Genomic DNA, 25,750 nt, shown 5'->3' with positions numbered 1-25,750 from the left:
CCGAATAAATCGCGGGAGCGGTCGGTAACGGGTTTAATTTGGCACGGGAGCAGGCTGTCTCGCAATATCGCGGATATTGCTATGCGAATGAGAGAGAGCTTTGCCTGTGTGTGTGCTTGGTGCTTGTGTTTGTGTATGTTAGTGCGCGTGCGTGCAAATGAGAGAGAGAGAGAGAGCTTTCCCAGATAGCAAAATACACTCGGGCCAGTTCCGGCTAGATTCTCGCCTGCCGGAGACTTATCACTCGGCCCGGCTCCGGCTGCCGGACTCACTGCCCGATTCCGGCCCGAATCAATCTGCCGCATCCGCGCCGGAATCGGCCTGAGAGTAATGTGCGCTGCGGCCCGGAGCTGGCGCGACTCAGTATTTATATACCTTTATATAAAACCTTTTGGTATTACATTGGTACTTGATACATGGTATTACAAGCCTTTGAGTTGATATAACAGCAAACGCCTGTGTGTCTGCTTGGTGCTTATGTGTGTGTTAGTGCGCGCGCGCGCGAATGAGAGAGAGAGAGCTTTGTCTGTGTGTGTGTGCTTGGTGCTGTGTGTGTGTGTTTATACCACAGATAGCTTGGCTGTCTGGACTGTATAGCTGGGTGATTTTCGGTTTTGTTCTCCCCCGCTCTTTAGCGGGATCGGGCGCGGCGGGCAGCAAAAGGGGCAGGTCGGGCAGCGGGACAACAAATTCTTAATATAAGCGGGAGCGGTCGGGTTCGGGCTAAAACCTGGCGGGTGCGGACGGGAGCGGGATTCAAAATTTAGTCCCGTGCAGATCTCTATTATGACGATCAAATCCGAGCTTTCGAGTAAAGGAACCGACCATCATTATTTAAATACACACTGCAACATTACAAAATGTGAAGTAAAATGACTGCTTTACCCTCTATGCTAAAAAAGAAACAAAAAGCCACCCTTTCATCCATTTTTTTAAAATTTACAGTCTCCTCACTGCTGCTACACAGCACTCATTTTCACATGTGTTGTTATTCTGACCTGAAGTGACAAGCACAAGGTTTCCTTCACCATTTTCTCTGGGATCTCTCATAACAAGGCAGCCATTAAGCATTTTCTCAGAGGAATGTTAAATTGACAAATCATTGCTGCAGCTCAGATGCAGGTTTATGGAGAAAAGTAAAAAGCACTGCAGTGTTTGGGTGCACTTTGTTTGTCTGAGATAATTAATCTATTAATTAATATATTCCATACAAAGTGTGAAGCAAATTGGTTAGTTCTACTTGCATGTATTGCATTGTGCTCATGGCATTTGGAAAATTTCAGATTTTTTTCCAACTAGGTATACCTGGAACATGTCATGTGTGCACTAGGTTTGGGCGATGTTGACCAATTTGGCATCGAATGATGTCTAATGTGAAACATGGCAATGGACTATGTCATCTTCGTCATATGCGGAGGTGAGTGAATTATTTATGAATAATAAGTTAATTCATAATGAACTAATTATTTGTAGCCTTCAACTACCTGACCCGTATGGTCTTTGTTTTACTCATAGACAAACCATAAATAAATACACACAAATTAACACCTGTCAATCACTTTTTCTGCAGGAAGTTGGTCGGTAAAAAAGATGCACAACCAACAGTATCTGAGGTTTTTACTAAAATGACTAAGTACAAGTGTGAAAGTGAAAGATTAAAGCGGTGTACTGATGCTGACATGTTACCTGATAGATTCAAAAGACAAAAGTGAATGAAATTAATGAAATATCACATTTAACAACTATAGTGAGACGCGATCCAGCGGTACATCCTTGATAAACTGTCCGATGTGCACTGCTCTTAGACGTCTTAGTGTAAACAGGGCCTAAGTGTGTATTTTTTGCGAGCGGGTTTGCGACAGGGACGGGGATTGGCGATGCCAGCTCAGCATTGTGTTGTCTGTTGGCCATTGGGGATGGACAATGACATTGTCTATTGGCCCAACCCTATTGTGCGCCACTTGAACACCATTTGTGCTTCGCTCCCATACATGTCATGCAAGTTGCGTGCCTCCATTGAAATGAAACTTAAGCTTATTGGCATTGCTTCCAAGGTGCACGCTCAGCAGCCACATTTTAATAAAATTATTAGGCATGAGCCGGTAAAAGATTATGACAGTATGATAACCTTGGATAACAATATCATGGTTTTATGGGATCACGGTATTGTGATTACTGCTCTAAAATGTGTTCTTTTTAAATGTCTGGGAAAAAAAAAAACAACAACACTTTTTTCCCCGTTGTACACAATGTATTTTGTTTGTTGAAAGATTTAAAATTTATTGGCAGTAAACGTGTCGGGCTAAATAATAAAAATGTATTAATTACTTCTGCTGTCTTCATTAGATATTATTACATATTAAAATGGCATCTTTGGATTTCATTTCTGCTGCAGATACTGTTGTAAATAAAAAAAGTAAATTAAAAAGTCTTAGACATACCTTGGGAATTGTATTACAGAAAATTTAGGCGATTTCAAAACCTTGACTTTTCCAAACCGCTGTATACCCTGAAAAACGGTTATTGTCCCATACCTAAAAACTATAGCACTTCATACAGAAACTACATAACAAATCTTTTTTTTATTGATATAGACAATGGTGTTCGGTCAATAAATATCAATACCGGTTTTATCGCCTAACCCTACGTTAACTAAGGTTTGTCGGAGGTGGTTATAAATATACAAATGTTGCACACACAACAATAGGCCTATAATAGGCCTATAAACACGGACATATTGATAACACAAACAAGTGCAACAGTTTAACAGTCATAGGCTATAATTTATGTTAATAAAATTAAAAAAAAATAAATAAAATGCTGATGGCTTTTTATTGGCATATTTTTGCATTTTTATGTAACTATTAACTACTATTTTTATCTTTTGTGGGTTATTGATAAAACATGTTAATTCTAATAGTTTAATAACATTTATTTGACTTTTGAAAATCACCAAGCAACGCCCTGTCATTGTCCCATGACCCCCCTCAGGCTGGCCCGACCCCCACTTTTGTAACCACTGAATTAATGAGCCAGTAACTAATAGCTAATAGTTATTCTGCAGATGTAGTACATAGGTGATGTCTATGCGTACATGTTCCAAAACAATTTACTCTTCATTGTTTGATTTTTATTTTTATTACTTTTTTCAAATCATGGTGGAGTAATAATGCTAGCAAGTAAGCCATGAACACTGACCCAAAGCGTAATTAAGAATTAAAGAGAATGAATAAGAATTATTAGTGTTTAATAATAACCCAGAAGGCAATGAAATAAAAATGCCTTTAATTTTCCATAAGTGATTTACAATTGTGTAATTCGGAAGTGGCAGAAAAACATTAATATCAATGAGCTCTTCCAGTGCGTCAGCCAAATTCGATCAAACCTGGAGGAAGAAAGCTGAGAAAATCACTATTTAATGAACGGAGTGGGGGGAATGAAGTGAGAGGATTGTGATTTGTTTGGTTTGTACGAACAAGAAATGGAGAAGAAAGACTTTGAAGGGTTTGTCGGAGCGAATGGAAAAGATGACAGGTCTGAAAAGAGGTTTTCACATGCATGCTTATGTAAATAATGTGTTAATTACAGAGCATCGAGCATCCAGATTACAGACACGAAACAGGGGCCTCTTGTTGTGACCTTTCTGAATGGATATGCAATCAGACTCCAGTAAATAGACCTTCTATTTCAAGTGCTCAGCCTCGCCTCCTCCTCCCTCGCCCCAATCAGTGACTCCATTTCACTCTTTTTTTTTTTATGGCTGCATCTTCCCATCAGCTCTCCTTGTCCTTTTCTTCTCTCATCTCTCATTTGCCATGATCTGTCTTGATTTGGCACTGTGAGATCTAAACCATGGCCAGAAGAAAAAAAAATACCAGCAACAGTTTTATTGCAGCAGTGTAGAATATTAGGTTCATTCATAGGACAGGCAATGCGGTGGCACAGTAGGTAGCGCTGCAGCCTCACTGCAAGAAGCTCGCTGGTTTGAGCCCGGCTGGGTCAGTTGACATTTCTGTGTAGAGTTTGCGAGTTCTCCCCTTGTTCACATGGGTTTTTCCACAAGGAAAAAAAAAAAAAAAAAAAAAAAAAAAAAAAAAATATATATATATATATATATATATATATATATATATATATATATATATATATATATATATATATAAAAAGGGAATACTTTTCAATTTTCAGTAGGGCTGGGCGAAATGGCCTTTTTAGAAACTACTTTTTTTCATAAAGAAAAACATGCACACAAAATGCTTGGAGCTGAAGGTTATTAACCTATGTAACTTATAATTATCATATTTATAATTAAAGGATATAAACATGCTAAAGAAAGAAGTTGTCATTTAAAGGGCACCTATTTTACCTCCTTTTCAAGTTTAACATGAGTCTTTTGTGTCTTCAGAATTTGTCTGTAAAGCTTCACTAACACAGCAATTTGGAAACTGCAAATGATGTAATGTATATTTGATGCATAGGAAGTTAAAATTCTTAAATTCTCCTGTTTTGTTTTGTTTAACCTGATGAAGACCATGTAGGTAGAAATGTTTTAATTAATTCCTTTTGAGAGCTAAAGTGGCAGTGTGTCTTTTCTTTCTTTTAACTTTTTCTAAGAAGCTAAAATGCACACCTTTAAATCTATTACTTGTTTACTAAAAGGAAATAGGTCTATAAACTATATTTAATGTATTACATTAAATATATTACACTAAGTTATATTATTAAATATTCAAGTTATAATATATATATATATATATAATTTAAATTTTTTCCCTAATATTTCCAGCCAGGTTTTAATGAACTTGCAATATTATTAAAAACACAGACCTTTAAGTTCTGATATGTAAAAATATTTCAGTTACTCATAAACAAACAATTATAGTCGGTTCATTAGATCAGCCAGATTACAGTGTAACGATGGAGTTATGAAAAGGGATTATCAGCCGATACCAATCTCTGGCCGATCGATCGGAGCATCCCTAATATTTACATTGCATATATCTATAGGTAACAATTCCTTTCTTATGTGTGTCTTCTCCATTAACTGTCTTATTCATTTCTTCTCACTGTGAGAAATACAAGGTGTGGCGAGCAGTTTCAAATGCGTGTGGCTCGTGGTTAATGCGTGACTGCGAGCCCTAAATTATGCCATTTTTTTTGAAAGGTATGGTTGTGTGTCTGTGTTGTTTTTCATTACATTTCAGAGTGCAACATTTCTACTCTGCTCACTGCATGTTGTTTGTGCATTTCTATGACAATGCGGGGGAAACTACAGGAGCATAAAGGGGCGTGTTAAGGTGAAAACCGATTTTCATTCAAACGAGTCGATGTGATCTTCACACTCGGGTTAATCAATAAAATCGATTTATCGCCTAGAGACGTTAAATACTGTTCTTATATTCTACAGTTTCAGATCAATCAATTAAGAGAAGCAGAGTAATTAATTTAGCCAATTTAATATGCATGAGAAAACAATAAACTGAGTCAGAAAGTTGTCAATATATGGTATGCATGAAATATTGTCATTGCTTTAAAAATGTATTGTTTTGATAAATTTAATGTTTATTATTTTTGAAGTCTTACAATTTTTAATAAAGCTAAAAGGTCCTGTTTGGCTCAGATTTAAAGAATTAAAAGAGTTAAGTCTAGTCTAGTAATTTAATAACTTTTATTAACACTAATTACAATTTTAATTTAAATACAATTTTAATTATCTAATTAGTAATTAATACATTTTAAAGGAACTTTCTAACACTGATTATGTCATTAAAATGTTGGGTGTGATTAGGGTTTTGTTTTTTATTTTATTAAATTTTTTGTTCCATTCTGGCTTCTCTTAACTGTGGTCATGTGCTTTGAGCTCTTAAAATCTTGAAACAGAATAAAGTCCAGGGCCCCAGATGATATGAGTAAACCAGATCTATTATCTCAGATCTTGTAATCATGTTAATTTGCTCTCTGGCTAATTTGCCTCCTCAGAAGCATGTGCAGCTTTGATTTGTATATCTGGATTGGATTGTCGGTTGAGATAATTGCATGTTTCTGTGTTTGCGGGAAAGGGCACATGTATCAATATATCAAATCACGATCAGCAATGCAACAGCTGGCTAGGAATGTAAATTATACAGAAAACTGCAAACATGTTAATTCTGAATCTCTGATATTTACTGAATGATGTTTATTTAAAAAAGGAAAGATTTTATTGCATACATTATGCTTTTGTAATATTTTATCTACAAATAAATAAATAATAAAACGGTCAGGTTATTTAAGGATTACAGTATAGTCCCAAAATACTAATCAATTTTAATTTTAAATATTCATAAAAAGTTTGTATTGATCACATATTGTTTTATATATTTTAGTAAGCACAGGCCAGTATATGGATATATACAATAAGTATACGGTTGGATTCTTATGAAAATATATCTTTTTGAAGACAAATAACATTGTGTTATTATGAAATTAACTCTTTTTAGAGTTTGTAAAGATTCAAGACAGCCATCCATCCATCCAAGCATCTACCTGATCCAGCTAACCATCCATCAGCTTGATGCATTCATTCATCCATACATCCATCAATTCATCTGCCTGATCCATCCATCCATTAATCCACCCATCCATCCAACCTTTCATGCACATCTAATCATCCATTTGCCTGATCCATTTATCCAACCATCTATACATCCATCACCATCCATGCGCTAGATCCATCCATCTGTCCACCCATCCATCCATCCATCCATCCATCCATCATTTAAAAAATTATTAAAATATAATAAAGTTTGTATTGATCACATATTGTTTTATATATTTTCATAAGCGCAGGCCTGAATAAGTATGTGTTCTGTTTATTATGAATGTTGTTATTACTATTATATATTTTTTATAGAGTTTGTAAAGATTTAAGTCAACCATGCCTCTGCCTTTATCCAATCTTCCATCTGCCTAATATATCCAACCATTCCTCAGCCTGATCCATCTCATCCATATATTCCACCATCCATCTGCCTGATCCATCTAACCATCCATCTGCCTGATCTAACTAACCATCCTAACACCCAACCATTTATCCGGTTAATTCATCCAACCTTCAGTCTATCCAACCATACATTCGCTTGATCCATCCAACCATCCATCTGCCTGATCCATCCATCCATCCATCCATCCAACCATTCATTCACTCAATCATTCATCTGCCTGATCTATCCAACCATCCATCCGTCCAATCATCCATCTGCCTCATCCATCCATCTCATCCGTCCAACCGCTTGATCTATCCAACCATCCATACATTCAAGCATCTATCTGCTTGATCCATCCAACCATCCAAACATTCAACCATCCTGCTGCCTGATCCATTTAACCATCCATCCGCCTCATCCATCCATCCATCCATCCATCTGGCTGAACCATCTATCCAACTTTACATCCAACCATCCATCTGGTTGGTCCATCCAACCATCCATCTGCCTGATCCATTAAACCATCAGTCTTTCTAACCATCCATTCGCTTGGTCCATCCAAACATCCATCAGCCTGATCCATCCAACCATTCATCCGCCTGATCCTTCTAACCATCCATACATCCAACCATCCATCCACCTAATCCATCCTACCCTCCATCCGCCTGATCTATCCAACCCTTCATCCGTCAGATCCATCTAATCATCCATTTGTTCCATCCATTTATCCCTTACCGGTCCATTAGTTATTCATCTACAGTAAGATTACATCCATAAGGATTTGGTACTACCCCGTTATATTCTGTAAATTACATCTTAAAGCAAAATTATGTGGAGATCATGAAGTTGGGTGTAAAGTTGGGCTTGTCTTTTTTTAGCCAGACGCTTTATATGTAATATAAATGGGTTGCACTTTAAAAGGTCATAGTTGCAGTAGTTTCAATTTTGCACCATTTTACGCCGTTTAAGCAGAGCACAGAGAGGTAACAATGTACAGTTCATTTCAGTTCTTTGTGTTATGATGCTATTTATGTAAAACGACCTCAACGGCTTTGTTCTTTTACACCAAAACTTTGCTGTGACCTACTTTTTTTGTTCTATAAAAATGGATTATATGATAATATTACAGGAAAATGAGATTGACGAACCCGTCGTGGCCTGCTGAATAATGTCAACACATCCGCACTAAACATCCCATTAAAAAGTACATAATCTTTCCGTTTCCCACTCCAAACCGGATTACCCTTTCCCAAATTCCTAAGTGTGTTCCAGTGGAGTTATCACCCTTGAAAGGCTTCATGAGCTTTTGAAATGCCTCTTCACCTTTTGAGTAGGCGCTAATTACCCATGACTGCCTGCTAGACTTTACATGAGGCCCAGCTGCGCACAGCAAACACCCACCACGCAAACCCAAGGGCTCGTTTCATTTAGTTTCTTTAGAATGACTGTACTGCTGCTAATTTGAGTGTGCATCTGTGGCCAACGCTGGCCTACAGGTCTCACTAAACACGCAGTTTAATGGTCTCCCAAAAGAGAAACAGCCCTAAAGTACTCCAACGTTATACTGTAATTGTGACGATTACGCAGCGAGGGGCGGGGTCACCTGTGGGCTGAAGGACATGCTTGACTGCAGTCTGGTAAATTTCCAGACCTTAAGTGCTGTTAACACAAACATACATCACTTAAAGTGGTAAATAAATGTGTGGTTTTAATGAAAGGAAGCAGGTTGACTAGGATTGACTAGAGGAACTGAATTCTCAATTATAAACAGCTAACAGTCTATCTGTCCGTCTGTCTATTATCTCTCTGTCTGTCTCAACCTTCCATTCTATCTGGAGTTCCAGTTTTATTCATCCATAACTTTTAATCTGTTCAAATAAGGCCCCATTCATTCATTCATCCATCCATCCATCCATCCATCCATGGATTCCATACATAGTGTACATCTGCCTGCATTATCAATATCTCTTAGTCCATCCATCCAACTTTCCTTCTATCTATGCGCCTGATCATAAGCCACCTCTTAGTTCTAACCATTCATCCCGGTATACCCATCCCTTTACTGACTTTAACAATGGCTGCGTCCAAAACCGCATACTTTCATACTATAAAATCAGTATGCGAGCGAAGTAGTATGTCCGAATTCACAGAACTCGAAAATCAGTATGCGAAAAGTTTCCGGATGACTTACTACTTCCGGCGAGATTCTGGAGTACGCATCCCATGCATGCTGCGCTATCTCATGATGCCCCCCGAGCGAATTTATGGATGAGAGTAAGCGACGCAACTGACGCAGGGTCACGTGACCATGACAAAATGGCGGATGTAGTGCGTCCGAAATTCCATTCATACTTTTCACGTTCATACTGTACAGAACGTACTTTTCTAACGACCGAGTAGTACGTTTAAATTCAAATGCAGTACCTACTGAGTAGGCGGTTTCGGACGCAGCCGATCTCTTTGTTGAACAATGTGATGACTGTCTTTCTGTTCCATCCATTGTCAGAGTCAAATCAAACAATCCATCCATCCCTCGCCTCATCTATCTATCCATCTATCCTCCTAATCCATTCATCTATCGATCTGCCTGATCAATCCATCTATCCACGCCATCCATTCGCATGATCCATCCATCCATCTATCTGCCTGATCCATCCATCCATCTATTCACCTGATCCATCTATCTATTTACCTCATCCATCCATCCATTCATCCATCCGCCTGATCAATCTATCCATGAATCCATCCACCTGATCAATGCGTTTGTCCTTCTGCCTCATCCATCCATCCATCCATCCATTCATCCATCCATCTAACCTCCTGATCCATCCATCCTTATGATCCATCCAACATCTGCCTTATCTATTGATCCATATATCCATACATCCGTCCACATGATCCATCCATTCATGCATCCTCCTTATCCATCCATCCATTCATTCATCTAACCTTCTGATCCATCCATCATCTAACCTCTCTATCCATCCATCTATCTAACCTTAGGATCCATCCATCATCTAACCTCTCGATCCATCCATCCATCCATCCATCCATCCATCCGCCTGATCCATTCATCCTCTGGATCCACCAATCTATCCACCTGATCCATTCGACCATCCATCTATTCAACTATCCATCCGCCTGATCCGTCCAACCATCCATCTACCAGATCGAGCCATAAAACCTTCTACACCCTTGATCCATCCAACCATCCATCGTTTCAACCATCTTTCAGCCTCATCCATCTATCTGCCTGATCAGTCCAACCATCCATTTGCCTGATCCAACCATCCAACCATCCATCCTTTCAACCATCAATCAGCCTGATCCATCCGTCTGCCTGATCCTTTCTCCGGATCCACCCACCTAATGTCCATCCATCCACCTGATCCATCCATTCATCGAACCATCCATCCACCTGATCCTTTCAACCATCCATCTGCTTGATCCATCCAACCATCCAACCCCCTGATCCATCCATCCATCCATCCATCCATCCATCCATCCATCCAATTATTCTTATGCCTGATCCATCCAACCCTTCATCCGCCTGATCTATCCACCTGATTCATCCAACAATCTGTTTGTTCCATCAATCCATACCTGTCCAGTATCTGTCTATCTACAGCAGGGGTCTCAAACTCGCGGCCCACGGGCCATTTGCGGCCCTCAGTGCAATATTTTGTGGCCCGCGCCGACCGCTGTACACTGATAGAATCAGAGGAGCAGGGAGAGAGAGCGCTCCCAGCTCCGCTGATTCTATCCGTACACAGCGGTCACTGGCATTCCCCGCCCGCCATAAAAACAAAGGGGCGGGGATGCCGGTGACGTCACCACGCACCCCGCCCCTTTGTTAGACGCTGTGAGGGGCGGGAAGTGTTAGGAGGGAACTCGCGCCGGCCAGAACCAAGGTAAGCTGTTCCCGCCCCTGCCTGCCACTTAGCTACCTATCTGCAGCCTGCCACCTACCTAGCTACAGCCTACAGCCTATTACAGGTAGATACAGACTGGTACAGACTGATGTGACTGGAGTGGGGTGGGGGTGTTTTATTTATACATATATATGCCTTTTTTAGGTGAGGGAATGGAAGTTTTGAGTGAGTTCCCCCAAGCCATACTGAAGGTCTCAACTGCTTCCGCTCTAAAGCCAAATGTGGTTCAGATTTGTGAGAAGAAGTGTTCAGGACACTTCATGTTCAGAAGAAATAGTTAAAACTGGTAATAATGACATTTGAGGACTTTTTTTTGTGAAATCCCTTATGCGGCCCAGCCTCACCCAGACTATGCCTCCTGCGGCCCCCAGGTAAATTGAGTTTGAGACCCCTGATCTACAGTAAGGTTCAACAAACATCCATTGCTCACTCTATCCCACCCCTGCATATAAAATTATATTCCCAAATAATGGCTGAAATGGAAAAAGAATCCACTTGCAAGTTTTCAAGAAGTTTTTAGTTGTGGAACAAATATGAAATTGTGATTTAAAACAAAACTAACCTTGACTCAATTCTTCTCCTCTCACCGTTACACAGAGTACAGGATTGCTTTATGCAAATGTGTGATGTGTCTGTAGAGCGGTGTATGAATTTCTTTGATATAATGCTGCAATCATATACACCATTCCCCAAACGCTCTGCTCAATTCCCAGCCCAGTTTTCAGATCACAGGGAAAGCATGTTCTGCTGACAAAGAATCCAGCGGGTGCCAAAGACGATGAAGACAGATTTATGCGAGACAGTCTCATTACACTAGCTTAATTTAACCTTTGCGGGTGAGCAGTTCATAATTTTACCTTCTTTTTAATTGCCCTGTTTGAGAGTTTGTTGATAGTTATTGTTATTACTGCCACGAACAAGCGGCTTTGCGTTCATAGGGAAGATCATTAAAAATCCATCATGGAGAAAGGAAGCAGAACTTCAAACGTTCACCAAGGGGAAGGCGTTTAGGGCTCTCCCACGCCGACTACAATTACCAAATCCCGTTGCCTTCCAATAACAACACGAGAATGGGCTGCGCTTTATATGGAGCGGGGAAGAGTGCGAGGTAGATGAATGAGAATGAGCTACAAACAGATAAAATAAGATGAAATGAATGTGCATGATGGGGACATGAATATGCACTGGGGGACGATTGCAAGGGCAGGACAAGGGGGCGGCGCAGGTTCATTTAATCAGTAATAACAGCTCTGCTTGTTTTATGTAATTCATACTGACTCATTCACAGTTGTCTCAGAATAGTGTGCTTTCAGATGCAGGTTAAGAAACTGCACTGCTCTCTACCTGTACTGATGAATGCTTAATCATAATTTAAAAATGTCTTTAAAGAAACACTCCGCTTCAGTTGAGGAACAGTTCAGCTTTTTTAAACCATCCAGGCAATCTATGGGTCTGGCGGAATCACTTTTAGCTTATCTTAGCATAGATCATTGAATCGGATTAGATTAATAAAACCCTGGTATACTTTAAAGTCATTTTTCATGCTTCGTTTGAGAGAAACGCATGACTGATGAAAAGGCTGGTTGATGGTATACTGTTTTCAAACCTTATGACACCATGATGCAGTAGGTGTGGTTTTAAATGTGTTGTGCTACTTCTGTATACTGATAGTTTCCTTAACATCTGGCCTCTATGACTATGCTGCCCAAGACCAGTTACTGACTGAAGCTAAGCAGGGCTGAGCCTTGTCAGTACCTGCATAGGAGACCACATGGGGAAAACTCAACCCAAGCTCATTCTGAAAACATAGTCCCGCAGACGTTTCTAGAGACAGCGGAATACATCCAGGGGGGTACGTACGGCCGCGTTTATTTTTTTCAAGCGAACGCTGTGGGGCGGTATGACGCTGTTCCCTTTCGCGCTTGCCTTACCTCCTTGTGGAGGGCCTCTCTGCTGCAACCTGTTTGTCCACTCAGCTCAGCGTGTACTTCGGCAGGCTCGAGATGCAGAGAGGGGTCGACCACGGCGACCGGTTTCGAGTCCGGGGAAGAGCAGCTCCAGCAATCAGGTAAGACAAAAACAGGATTCCAAAAATTAAGTGAACGAGTTTCGTGACGGGTGAGAACGCGTCAAAATCCGAAAACGCGGTGGAATAAAAAAAAAAAAACAGGGCTTTTATTTTTTTGGATGGCTTTTGTGAACTGTTGCTCGGGTTTAGGGAAGCGAGCGGGTGGGCGGGTCGATCGGTAAAATTGGTTGGGTTCAGGGAAGGAGGAGGCCGATTGGCCGGTCGCGCAATCAATCATCCGGTCAGTCGGACGGCGGCCTCCGGCGGGTTCACGCGAGAACAGCGCGGGGGCGAACCGCGCTCGCAAGAGGCGTCTGAGGTGCGAAAAAGTGCGCAACAGCGGCCTCTCGCGGATTCGCAAAAACAAAAACTGCAGCCGTACGTACCCGCCGGGACGTATTCCGCGGTCTCCAGAAATGTCCGCGGGACTACGTTTCCACAATAGGCCAGGGTTGGGAAAAATAGGTTGCTGTTGGAAGTGGTGTTTGTGAGACCATTAGGGGGCACTAACTCTGTGGTCTGTGTGAGTCCTAATGCCCCAGTAAAGTGAAGAGGGCTCTATACTGTCAGTGAGTGACGTCTTTCGGATGAGACGTTGAACTGATGTCCTGACTCTCTGTGGTTGTTAAAGTCACAGGATGTTCTTTGAAATAGTGTGGGAGTTTAACCCACTCTGTGGTCATTTAAAATCATATGGTACTTCTCATAAGGAGTAGGGGTGTAACCTGGCCAAATTCCTTCCATCAGCGCTTACCAATTATTGCCTCCTAATCATCCCCCTCCATTGATTTGGCTCTATCACTGTCTCTTCTTTCCACCAATAGCTGGGAGCACACTGGTGCCATTGTCCTGTGGCTGCCATTGCATCATCCAAGTGGATTCTGCACACTTCTGGCAGTGTGGAGAGACATCCCTTGTGTTTGTGAAGCGCTTCGGGTGTATGACCATACACAATAAATGACCTATATAAATAAACATTTCATAATATCACATCTGGTAACCAGTCTTCTCTGTGCCACACAAACGCATATCACATTGCTTTCTATTCACTGTCAACAGACACGTAATGGAACAACAATTGTAGAACTTTTATCAAACCTGGCACAACATGGTTGTGCTTCTCGTCTGCTCTGTGAAATCCTCCTTTCCATGAGCAATCATACAGGTGCTTATACCGGCTCTGCTAATCTTTGTTTATTCATGTTGCTCACTTGGTGTTGTTGTGCTAAATGTTTTTTCTCCTTTTTGACTGAACTGCGAGAATACAAAGCACCTCTAAGTAGACACACCCACAGATTGTGCAATCATCACAAACCAATGGTAGCTCAAAATGTGTTTAGGAACAAAGCAAACAATTTGGGGGAGATTGTTTTGCTCCTAGATTGTTTTGTTTTGCTTGTTTTGCGCTACCATTGGTCCGATATTATTACTCAACTAGTGGATGTGTCCTGTAACTCTGCCACCTTCGATGCGCTTCATGTTCTCGCTGTTCATGGACAGAAATAGAGGGGGCATTCTCCTCTTTCGAACTTTGCTTTGGCTAAATTTAGTTTGAAATTGTGATTTAAAATCCATTCATTTATTCATTCATTCATTCATTCATTCTCTTTTTGGCTTAGTACCTTTATTAATCTGGGGTCGCCACAGCAGAATGAACTGCCAACTTATCCAGCATTTGTTTTACGCAGCGGATGCCCTTCCGGCTGCAACCCATCACTGGGAAACACCCATACACTCTCATTCACACACACACATACTACAGACAATTTAGTTGACCCAGTTCACCTATAGTCCATGTCTGGATCGTTGGGGAAACCAGAGCACCCGGAGGAAACCACAAAAACCTGTGAAGAATATGCCAACTCCACACAGAAATGCCAACTGACCCAGCTGAGGCTCGAACCTGTGACCTTCTTGCTGTGCGGCGACAGCGCTACCCACTTCGCCACAGTTTTGATATTTTTTTTAATATTTAAAGCATAACTCATCTGTAGTTACAGTACACTGTGTGGAGGTAAATACAGAAGAATAAAGCTTTAAATAGGAAAATGAACAAAATTCTTTGTAAATTTGAGTGAGATTCCAAGGGTCTGATCCAATTCAATGCTCTTCGCTAAGCTAAAAGTGCACCCGCCGGACCCAGAGATCAGCTAGAATGGATAAAAAAAAAGCAGTTTAACTTTAGAGGGTTGTAAAATGAGTCTATTTCCAAAAAAAGATGAGTGTTCGTTGCCATTTATTTATATGCTTTATCAGAAGTAGTCCTATTAAAGGAACATTTGAATTTGGTTTACATAGCAATTTCACTCATTTATTTTCCTTAGGCCTAGTCCCTTCATCAGGGGTCGCCATAGTGGAATGAACCACCAACAATTCCAGCTTGTGTTTTTCACAGTGATGCCATTTCAGCTGCAACTCAGTACTGGAAAACACTCTTACATTCACACATTTTCACTACAGCCAATTTAAATTATTTAGTTCACTTATAGTGTGTGTCTTTGGACTGTGGGAGAATGTGGAGCACCTGGAGGAAACCCATGCAAAGATGGGGAGAACATGCAAACTCCACACTGAAATGCCAACTGGCCCAGCCGGGCCTCAAACCAGTGACCTTCTTGATGTGAGGTGACTGTGCTAACCACTGGGCCACCGTGCTGTTGCCCTACATAGCAATTTTTGAAAAAAATATTTATTAACTAGGGGCATTGAGAAATGTAGCATAAATAATAAAATAATATTTATTTGTTTGCTGCTAATGACATTTGAACTGTGAGTCCTTGTTTGTGAGATTCAGAAAGTTGCTGTAAAACTTATATAAATTATGTAAATAACTGTTGTTAAAAAGAGACAGAAAGTGTGAGCGTAGGAGGCTTTGGAAAAAAAATCTGTGAGCAGGGGGTTGAAGGTAATTGTCAGCGTAAACAAACCTTTATGACTGAATGCAATGTTCCGCAACTGGGCTAAATCACCAGTTAACAAAATAATGATGGATATAACCTCAGGGAGGCACGCGGGAAGCCCACAAATGAGAGAAATAATTGAGGGACAGTAAATCCTTGACTTTGGTTTGAAGTCGCAGAGAGCAAAGCATTGTGGGAAGGTGCGATTACGGAAGAGCTTCAACCTTTCAGTGGCCTGATGTGCAAACCACATGCTTTCACTACTATTGTCAGTGTTCTGCTATAGGTTTTTGTCTCGCTCTTGATAAAGTTTGAGGGGACAGTTGAAATTCTTGCTGTTTCTTTCTCATGACTTGAGAGGAACATGTGAAGCATTTTATAGGACTGTGGCCTATAGTTTATAGGAGGAGTTTGTGCATTTTTTAAATGTAATTTTTTATGCAATCCTTTGCATAATTTTACTGTGACAAAAAACCTTTTACATTTGTTTACATTTACCGACTATTGGGGGAACATTTTAAGTTCTTATGATTAAATACTTTTCATTGCATGTCACAAAAGCATATTTTTAGTATTTTATGTGATAATTTCCTAATCTTCATCAGTATGAACCAATTTTTAAAGATCTTTAAGGTCTTAAAAGTGACTGGACGAATGAACAGAAGGCAAGCTTGACTGTGAACGCTGTGAATACCAGCAATTTTGACATGGGTGTAAATCATTAACCTGAAGTCTGAACTCTCTGTCAGTTTATGATGTGCTTTCCTTCTCCTCCATGATGACATTTATGGCTGAATCCTGATAATGTTCTCAAAGGCCTAAGACATCATTCATTATGCTAATATGTCATAAAAAGCATTTTTATTCTAATGACATGAATGACATTCAAGATGATGATTTGGAGTTATTTTTAATACATTTTTGTTAAATAAACGTTGTTGCTTTAAAATTAAATATGGTACCTACCAAGTAATTTACAGTAAACATTTATTTAATTTAATTTTGTTTTGTTTAGTTTTTTCATTAAAATTTTTATGTAAATTAAATTTTTGTTTTTTAACTTCATTTTACATTAAATTTCATTTTTAAATTAAAATTTTATTTTATTTTATTTTAAATCCATTCATTCTTCCATGATCAAATGTGGTACGCTCAGTTATTTATTTATTTTTTGTTATCATTTTTATTTTTTTTTTGTTATCAGTTTTTAATTTACTTAATTTATTTTTTTTTTATAATTTTTTTATATATTTTTTTTATTACTATTTTTATTATATTTTTTGACAGTTTTTTATTTTATTCAATATATATATATATATATATATATATATATATATATATATATATATATATATATATATTTGTTTATTTTATTTTTGTGTTTTTAATTACATTTTTTTATTATTTTAAATTCAATTTAATTAAATTTTTTATTCATTTCTGTTTTCAAATCAAATACCACTTTTATTAACACAATATATATTATAATATGTTTCTTTCAGGTCAATTCTTTAAAGTATGTGGTGTCATGGTACATGAAGAACTATGCTATTCATTCCGTTTAATTTATTTTACCATGATATTAGCATCCAGAATTTTTTTGAAGGAGTAAATGTTCACTTTTTATTTAATATCTGATTTAAAACATTTATGAAATCTCCAACAGAAAATTGTAGTCTGATATTTGTTTTTTCTCACCAGTAATTGGCATCACTGAACAATCAGTGGATTGTAAAGAAGGTGGAAAAACAACAATCAAGAACTCTACTCAAGTAAACCAACACCACAGCTCTCTGTATGAAACCACCACTGATCCGGCACTCTGAAATCACCTCTAGTCCAGAAAAACCAATGAAAGAACGAGAGGCTGTGGGGGAGAGCATGAGGATGGGTGGGCGTTTGGTAAGTAAGAGATGAATAAAGGACTTCCATAATTAAGGTGCGATGAGTGTGAGCCTGCAGGGAGACGAGTCTTTAATAAACATCAGAACTGCTCTGAAACACTTTTAACCAGTGTCTTCATCAATCTCTCAGCTCTCTCTTCTATTTCTACCATTTGTTGAACATACTGTACAGTATGCACACAAAACTGTAGAATGGGAAAATACAGAAACTATACAGATAGATGATCTCTCTTTATCTACATAGTCAATAATTATATGATCAAAAAGTCATGCAAACATGTGGGTTAGTGTTAGTTTGATTTGTTTTATGTTACTTTATATTTATTTTAAAGCATATTTATTTAAGATTAACACATATATACTTTTTAAAGTCTGTTTAATTGATATAATTTGAGTGATTATAATCCATCTACCCATCCATCCATTACTATCTAGTCATTTAAAGTTTCATCCATCCATCCATTACCATCTAGACATTTGTCCATTTATCCATTACCATCTAGATATTTGTGGTTCCATCCATCTGTCCGTCCATCCATTACCATCCTGAAATTGGAGGTTTCATCCATCCATCCATTCGTCATTCCATCCGAACAAAATCTATAAATTAAATGATATAATTGAACAGTAATCTTTAAAGACATTGAATTACTACAAATAATCAAACAAGAAATATTGAATTTTCTACAAAATTAACCTCCATTCTTTATACTGTACCTTACTGTATGCTTTAATACCCCAAATTCAATTGTAGCATTTTGTGTAAATTAAGCAATGTCTTTTTTCTCTCTTGTGGGGTATTCTGTATGTGGATGAATTGCATTCTCCAATGAGAAAAAAGTCAGGGTGGTACTGTTTTGTCTATTGACCTTATTCTAAAATGCGGAAGTGCGCCTGTTTTCGCGATTGTCTTAGAACTTCCGTTTCAGTTGCCTATGGGAGAAATTACAAGGAATAATAAACGGCAAAAAACGGTCAAATTGCTTGCTCTACAAACAAATGTTTGCATGACTATACAGACCAAGTAGAATTATATAACAAGGAAATATCAGTTTGCAACATCAAACCGCAAAACGAGCAGTTTTTAATGTCTAAAAATGAATGGAAGTGAATGAGACCGGAAGTCTCGTGCCAAAAAGATTCAAATGGCAGCGCCCGCTCGCCCGCGGAGAATAAGGTCAGTAAAACTTGATCTGATGGTTGTGGTTTGCTATTGGTGGACCTCACGTGAATTACTAATTGTTCCACCCTCAAGCTTTAAAACCAATTATAAAAGACAAAAGATGTTGTTGAAGAGGGGGGGGGGGGATTTAGGGCACATTCAATGAATTATTTAATTAATTATAAGAAATACTACAATATTGGATTAATTTATGTTGGTTGGTTGGTTGGATGGAGGGCATGGTGGGTGGATGGATGATTTGTTGGATTGATTGATGAATGGTTTGGTGGATGGTTGGTTGGTTAGTTGGGAGGATGGATGGATGGGTGTATGTAAGGTTAGTTGGATGAATTAATTGATGGAAGTTGGCTGACTGGATACATACATGGTTGGTTGGTTGAGTGGATGGATGTATGGATGGATGGTTTGTTGGATGAATGGAAATATGGATAGATGGATGAGTAAAAATTAGTTGATTGGATAAACGCATGGATGGATGGTTGCTTGCTTGCTTTGGTGGGTGGATGGATGTTGGATAGATGGATGCTTTGTTGGATGGATGGATGAATAGAAAGTTTGGTTGGATGAAAGGACTGATAGTTGGATGGATGGATGGATGGATGAATGTTGGATAGATGGTTGCTTTATTGGATGGATGGTTGGATAGATGGTTGGTTAGTTTAATGGATGGATGGTTGGTTGGTTTTTTGGTTGGTTGGATGGACAGGTGGAAAGTTTGGTTAAATGAATGGACAGATGGTTGGTTGGATACAGGAATGGATGATTGGTTGCTTTGGATGGTGGATGGATGGTTTGTTTGATTAGATTAATGAATGTATGTGTAGATGGATGGTTTGTTGGATGGATGTTGGTGTAATGGACCGATGGATGGATAGATATTAAGATAGAGACACTTAAAAAAATAGATAATTTTGAGGTTGTGGGGATTTAACACTAAAATGCATTATTGGAGATTTTTTAATTGTGCTAGTTTCAAATACTCTCCATAATTTCCAATTTAGATGCACATATGTTTCATAGGTGGAAGTGTCAAATCTTGACAAGTATGGAAGCTCAAAGCAAGAATGCATCCGTATTGAATATTGAAGGCAGGAGAGAGAGAGAGTGAGAGCGGTCAGGATGAGTCTGGATGTTTATATTCCTGCGGAGCGCGGAGAGGTGAGTCTGTGTCCACCTTCTGCTCACCTGTCACACTCACATACCACCATGATTAATGAGCAGCAGGGTGTGTATTCAAGCAGCCGGACACTGAATCCAGAGTGTGTGTGTTTGTGTGTGTGTGTACAGCATCTCAAATGTTTGGCATCAACCTCCAGAGATCTAAAATGTGTATATGACGTTGTGTGCAAAGCCAAATGACCTGCCTTTAATGCTTAATTGATATGTAAATCATCTTTCTGAAAGTGTTTCGCATTTAACGCTGGATTAATCCCCTCCAGACACCTGGCCCACCACAAACAAGCGCACATACACACGCATAATAACAAACAAGGCTGAATTTAGAAAGCGTCCTGAGGGAGAGACGAACACCGCATTACTGCACTCTGACAAGTTGGTTTGAAACTAATGAGAGAGATTTTTCATGCAAAGCCCATGTGGGTTCGGGCAGTTGAGGGTGAGAAGATGTTTGAGAGGAAGAAAGGAGAAATAAATAAATACAGAAAGGAAAAATGCACAGGACTGTTTATTCAGTTTTAGGTGATTCAACATTTAAGCTGTATCCTCTGCGGCTGGGAGTTTTGCTCGTCTTTCATCATCTGGCTGTTTTTAGTCTGCTTGACCTCACTTGAGGTCTCTTGCACTGTTCAGATTGGGTTACTCACATGGAAGTGTTTGTATATGTGTGCATTTTCCAAATATGATTGATTTTATGATGGCGCCACTGGCTCAGTGGTTAGCACTGACACCTCACAGCAAGAAGGCCACATTGAGTTTCCTCAATTTGCCATAGTGTATGAGTGTGTGTATGAATGTGAGTGTATGGGTGTTTCCCAGTTCTGGGTTGCGGCTGAAAAGGCATCTGCTGCGTTCACACCAGACACAGAGAAAGCATCAAACGTGAGTGATTTACATGTGAATTCAAGCGAATAGTCAATCAAGACTCAAATAGACATCTTGTGGCATGATTTGCTTGAGTAAGGCGACGCAGATGATGCTATTCGTACGAATGAAGCAACGCGAATTAGTGCTTTGCACATCTGAATCGCTCTAATTGGAAAATGTGAACTTTAGCAGACATTTACACATTGTTAACCAATTAGGAGCTTTCTCTTGTAGGGGCGTGATGATGATGTAGCACCTGTTGTGATGTCCTGAGATGACATCCTCTTGCTGACACAGGACAAAAGTTCATTAAACAGGGCTCAGCTCAGTATGGTGCTAATATTTTGCCAAAACAATCTGAATTTAAAATTGTTTTAATTTGTGGTCACTTGAATTATTGACAAGTGTAATTCAAATTTTCAAATGCTGTTAAAAATGGTTTTACATTTGAATTTCTTATTTTGAATTAGAATTTATTAATTTGAATTTGAGTTTCAAAACTTGAATATTGAAGATCTGAAATTTAGGACAACTGCATTTTTCAAAGCATAATTTTACAGATGTATTTTCAAACTTCTGATTTTTTATTTTTTCTAAATTCCTAGACTGCTTATATCCTTTTCTGTGATTGTCTACTCTTCCCTGTGGATGAATCCTGACCTACTTGCTGTTAATTTTGAATTTCACGATCTGAATTTTTGGTTTTGAATTTTAGGATTCGAATTTCTGAAGTATGTCTAGGAAAATTCTGGCTTAAAAAAATTCTGTTGTCTACAATTTCAGATGTTTAATATTCAAGTCATGAAATTCAAATTAAGAAATTCAAATTAAAAATAAGAAACTCAAATTTAAAAAAATTTTTAGCGGCATATAAAAATTCTGATTTCTAAATCAAAATTGTCAATAATTCAATTTAACACAATTCAAATTCAGCTCCACACTCAGTAGGAAGCACAGCTAAAAGCCTTCATCACCTAGCTGTAGTTTCTAATGGAGTTGATGAACTCACAGACCTGTGTGCACCTCTAAATGAATCTAGTGGACTCGGACACTGTGCCGAACAAATATATGCCATTTATCAGCCTTCCTAAAGCCTAAAATAAACACAGCTATTCTCTCAGTAAAACCCATGTTAGTCATTTAGCAATGAAGCTAGATTCACAGAGCAGACAAAAGCCCTTCCCATGACGTGAGAGTACAAACAAAACTATAATGGTGTATTAATTATTATTAATACTTTTGTATTTACTTATTAATCTGATTTAAAAGCAATAAAGGAACTTGAAGCATCACAAATTAACCCACTATATACGGATTATCTAAGTAAACTTCCAGACACAATGTTTCACAGACACATTTTTTTCAGCAAAGCCTGTTTATTCATAATTATTTCCTGAGCTCACTCAACTGTAAAGCTGCGGTCGCGATGTGACAAAAGACAACCATGTAGCGTTTTGTCATGCCATGCTGCCACTCACTGCACAAACTCGCTTGTTACCTGAAAAGTGCCACTGTTCTTTGCCTTCAATTGAACAGCACATTGCATGAAGCCAGCCAATCATTGTGGGCGGTTCGTAGGCGTCCTGTCTCGAGCTCTATATACAGTACTAGTTACTCAATTACATTGTCCCGCACGACCTGCTTTGTTTAGTATGCACTGTAAGGGCTTTCATGTAAAAGCGTCTGCCTGTAACAAAATGCAAATGCAGCTTCAGGAAAACGGTAATGTACATTATCTCTAATGCATGCTTTCATACACCACTGTTCTCTTTGCCCATGACTGCAAATACATCACTATATTACATAATCAGATATGAAAGCTTAAATAAGACATCCCGTCGGAAATCTTCCATGAGACGTAGCTTTGATGGCAGTGTTTTGTAGCGCTGACAGGCTTGTGTGTGTGTTCGTGATTCTGTATGTCAGCCAACACTCAGCGGGTGTGTGGGAGTTGCACGTATCGATCTGTTACAGATAGCTGGTGGGAGTTCTCTGATAGCCGCTCCAGATGCTGGCCTTTGTTTCAGAGGAAGACATCCAGGAGAAGACACTGAAGTCTAATGGGGTCGAGATTGATAAGACCAACTCTAATCCCTATCATTACTTGCGCTAAACTTTCTTCAGACTCCCTCTGAAACCCAACAGTGTTTTGTCCACAATCCCCCTTCGCAAAATGCTGGCTGTACTCTTCGTGTCTATTATTTTGGATCAGTGCTTGGGAGGTTTTTACTGCACAGACCTGATCTGTTTTCACACTGGAGCTTCTCCATGTGACTTCAGAAGCATCACACTGTTGTGTAGTTAGTCTGGGATGATAAATCACAGAATCAGCTTGTAGTTTAGCACATGGTTTGTGTGATTGGATGCAATTGGTTTGAAATCGGTCTGGGTGGTATGACGGCGTATATCATTACACTATTATTACTTCAGCATGAAATGTGTACCATAAAATAATGTTTGTATTCTGTGTATGCTGCTTAATGTAAATATGTGGGTGTGGCTAACTCATATGCAGGGCCAGACAGAATCTGCATACGTTTTTTGCTATTTCTGCTGAGAATTTTGGTAAAAATCTGCGGATTTTTGCGGAATTATTTTGGTAGTATCATAACTTACACCTTAATATATTAAATAAAAAGTAATAAATTACTGAATAAAAACTGAATACATTTAGATTTACACATTTACTGAAGTAAATAAACAGAATTAATAATGAGCTAAAACTCTGCCCAAATTCCAAAACTCAGATTTAATTACTATTTAAAACAGCATCTTGGATATATTTTCTGCTGAAAATACTGTTGTCCTAAAAAATGTAAAACAAAAAAAGTACATATACCGAAGGAACGATATAGCAGAAATGTTGGCGGTTTTAAAACCTTGACTTTTGGTAAACCTTGAAAACGGTTATCGTCCCATGCCTACTCGCATCCATACATGCACACATACCCTTCGGACATTTACTCAATTCACCTCTACATGTTTTTGGACTGTAGACTCCACACGGAAATGCCAGCTGAACCAGCAACCTTCTTGCTGTGAGGTGACAGTGCAAATCACAGAGCCACCGTGACGCAAGACATGATCACATAGTTTCAATATTCATACAAGAATTGTAAATAAAAAAAAACATTTTTGATATTTCTTACTTTCTTAAGTTTATAAATTGAAATTTTAAAATTTAAGTAAAATTTTCCTGTTACTTTGTTATACCATACTATACTAAATGTGTTTGTATGTAGGATGTATTTTATATCTATGTGAAGATGTTACTCGAGAAATGTTTATTCTAATTAGGTCAGTCCACATAAATGTGGCTGTCACGAATCAAGACAAGGAGGATCCAAATGCGAGTGTTTTAATGAACAAAGGACACACGAAAGTTCAAACAAAAGAGAGCCACTGACCACAGCGATGACATCAAACAGACAGCGGATGATACCGGGAGACAACAGTCAGGAACAAGGACAAACAAGGACAACAACGGACTGATAACCAGCACATACCACAGGAGGAATTTTATAGCCAGCCAAATGAGGTTCAGCTGGAGGATGATAAGTCAGCTGATGACATCAGCTGATCCTAGCACGCTGTCAACACAAAAGGTAAACAAACACACACCCTCACACATGACAACACACAAGGCATGATACATAACATACAGGAGGAACACACAGATCCATAAACCGTGACAGTACCCTCTCTCCTAAGAGCGCCTCTTGGCGCTCCCAGAAGAGTTTACCTGGCGATTGTAATCATCGATGAGAGAATGATCCAATATGTCCCTTGCAGGAACCCAACTCCTCTCCTCTGGACCGTAACCCTCCCAGTCCACCAAGTACTGGAATCCTCGTCCCCTCCGTCTCGAGTCCAGAATGCGCTTAACCGAATAAACCGTCTCCCCTTCTACGAGACGCGGCGGGGGGGGAACCGGAGTGGGCGGATTAATGGCCGTATGAAAAACGGGCTTCAATTTAGAGACATGAAAAACGGGATGAATTCTCCTGTACGCTGGAGGAAGTTTGAGGCGGACTGCCACCGGACTAATGATCTTGGTGACAGAAAACGGGCCAATGAATTTAGGTGCAAGTTTGTTACATACGGTGCGGAGAGGAATATTTTTAGATGAAAGCCACACTTTTTGACCGACAACGTAAACGGGAGGCTTAGACCGGTGGCGATCGGCTTTAGCCTTGGTGCGCAAACCTACTTGAAGGAGGGTCTGTCTGGCCCTATTCCAAGTACGTCGACACCTCTGGACAAAGGCGTGGGCAGAGGGAACCGCGACTTCGGATTCCAGACTGGGAAAAGCAGGTGGCTGGTACCCTAAACTACACTCAAATGGAGAGAGGCCCGTGGCAGACACTGGTAATGAGTTATGTGCGTACTCAACCCATGAGAGCTGCTGGCTCCAGGAGGATGGATTCTGAGAGACTAAACATCGTAACATGCGTTCAAGATCTTGGTTGGCTCTCTCCGTTTGACCGTTACTCTGAGGATGGAAACCAGAAGAAAGACTAACAGTCGCCCCCATTAAATGACAAAACTCTCTCCAATATTTAGAGATGAACTGAGGCCCCCTGTCAGAAACCACATCCGTCGGGAGGCCATGAATACGAAAGACATGGTCAATGACAGCAGCCGCTGTCTCTCTGGCTGATGGTAATTTGGGCAGAGGAATAAAGTGAGTGGCTTTCGAAAACCGGTCCACTACGGTCAAAATCACCGTATTCCCGTTGGAGGGGGGAAGACCCA

At 39.4% G+C, this 25,750-nt stretch overlaps 1 long non-coding RNA gene across 2 annotated transcripts in view; it reads left to right on the top strand.

The window, feature by feature from the left end:
- The window catches only part of LOC141376859 (uncharacterized), a 73,616-nt gene that overhangs the window by 25,834 nt on the left and 22,032 nt on the right, over positions 1-25,750 (top strand). For both annotated transcript variants that reach the window (XR_015504436.1, XR_015504435.1), the window contains exons 2-3: positions 17,567-17,767; positions 19,973-20,110. This is a non-coding gene — a long non-coding RNA (uncharacterized LOC141376859). The remainder of the gene's footprint in view (positions 1-17,566; positions 17,768-19,972; positions 20,111-25,750) is intronic.

This window comes from Danio rerio, chromosome 12, assembly GCF_052040795.2.
Source record: "Danio rerio strain M-AB ecotype USA chromosome 12, GRCz13ab, whole genome shotgun sequence".
Lineage (NCBI taxonomy): Eukaryota > Metazoa > Chordata > Actinopteri > Cypriniformes > Danionidae > Danio > Danio rerio.
The sequence above is the reverse complement of the archived record's forward strand: the minus strand, read 5'-3'. Positions and strand labels throughout refer to the sequence as shown.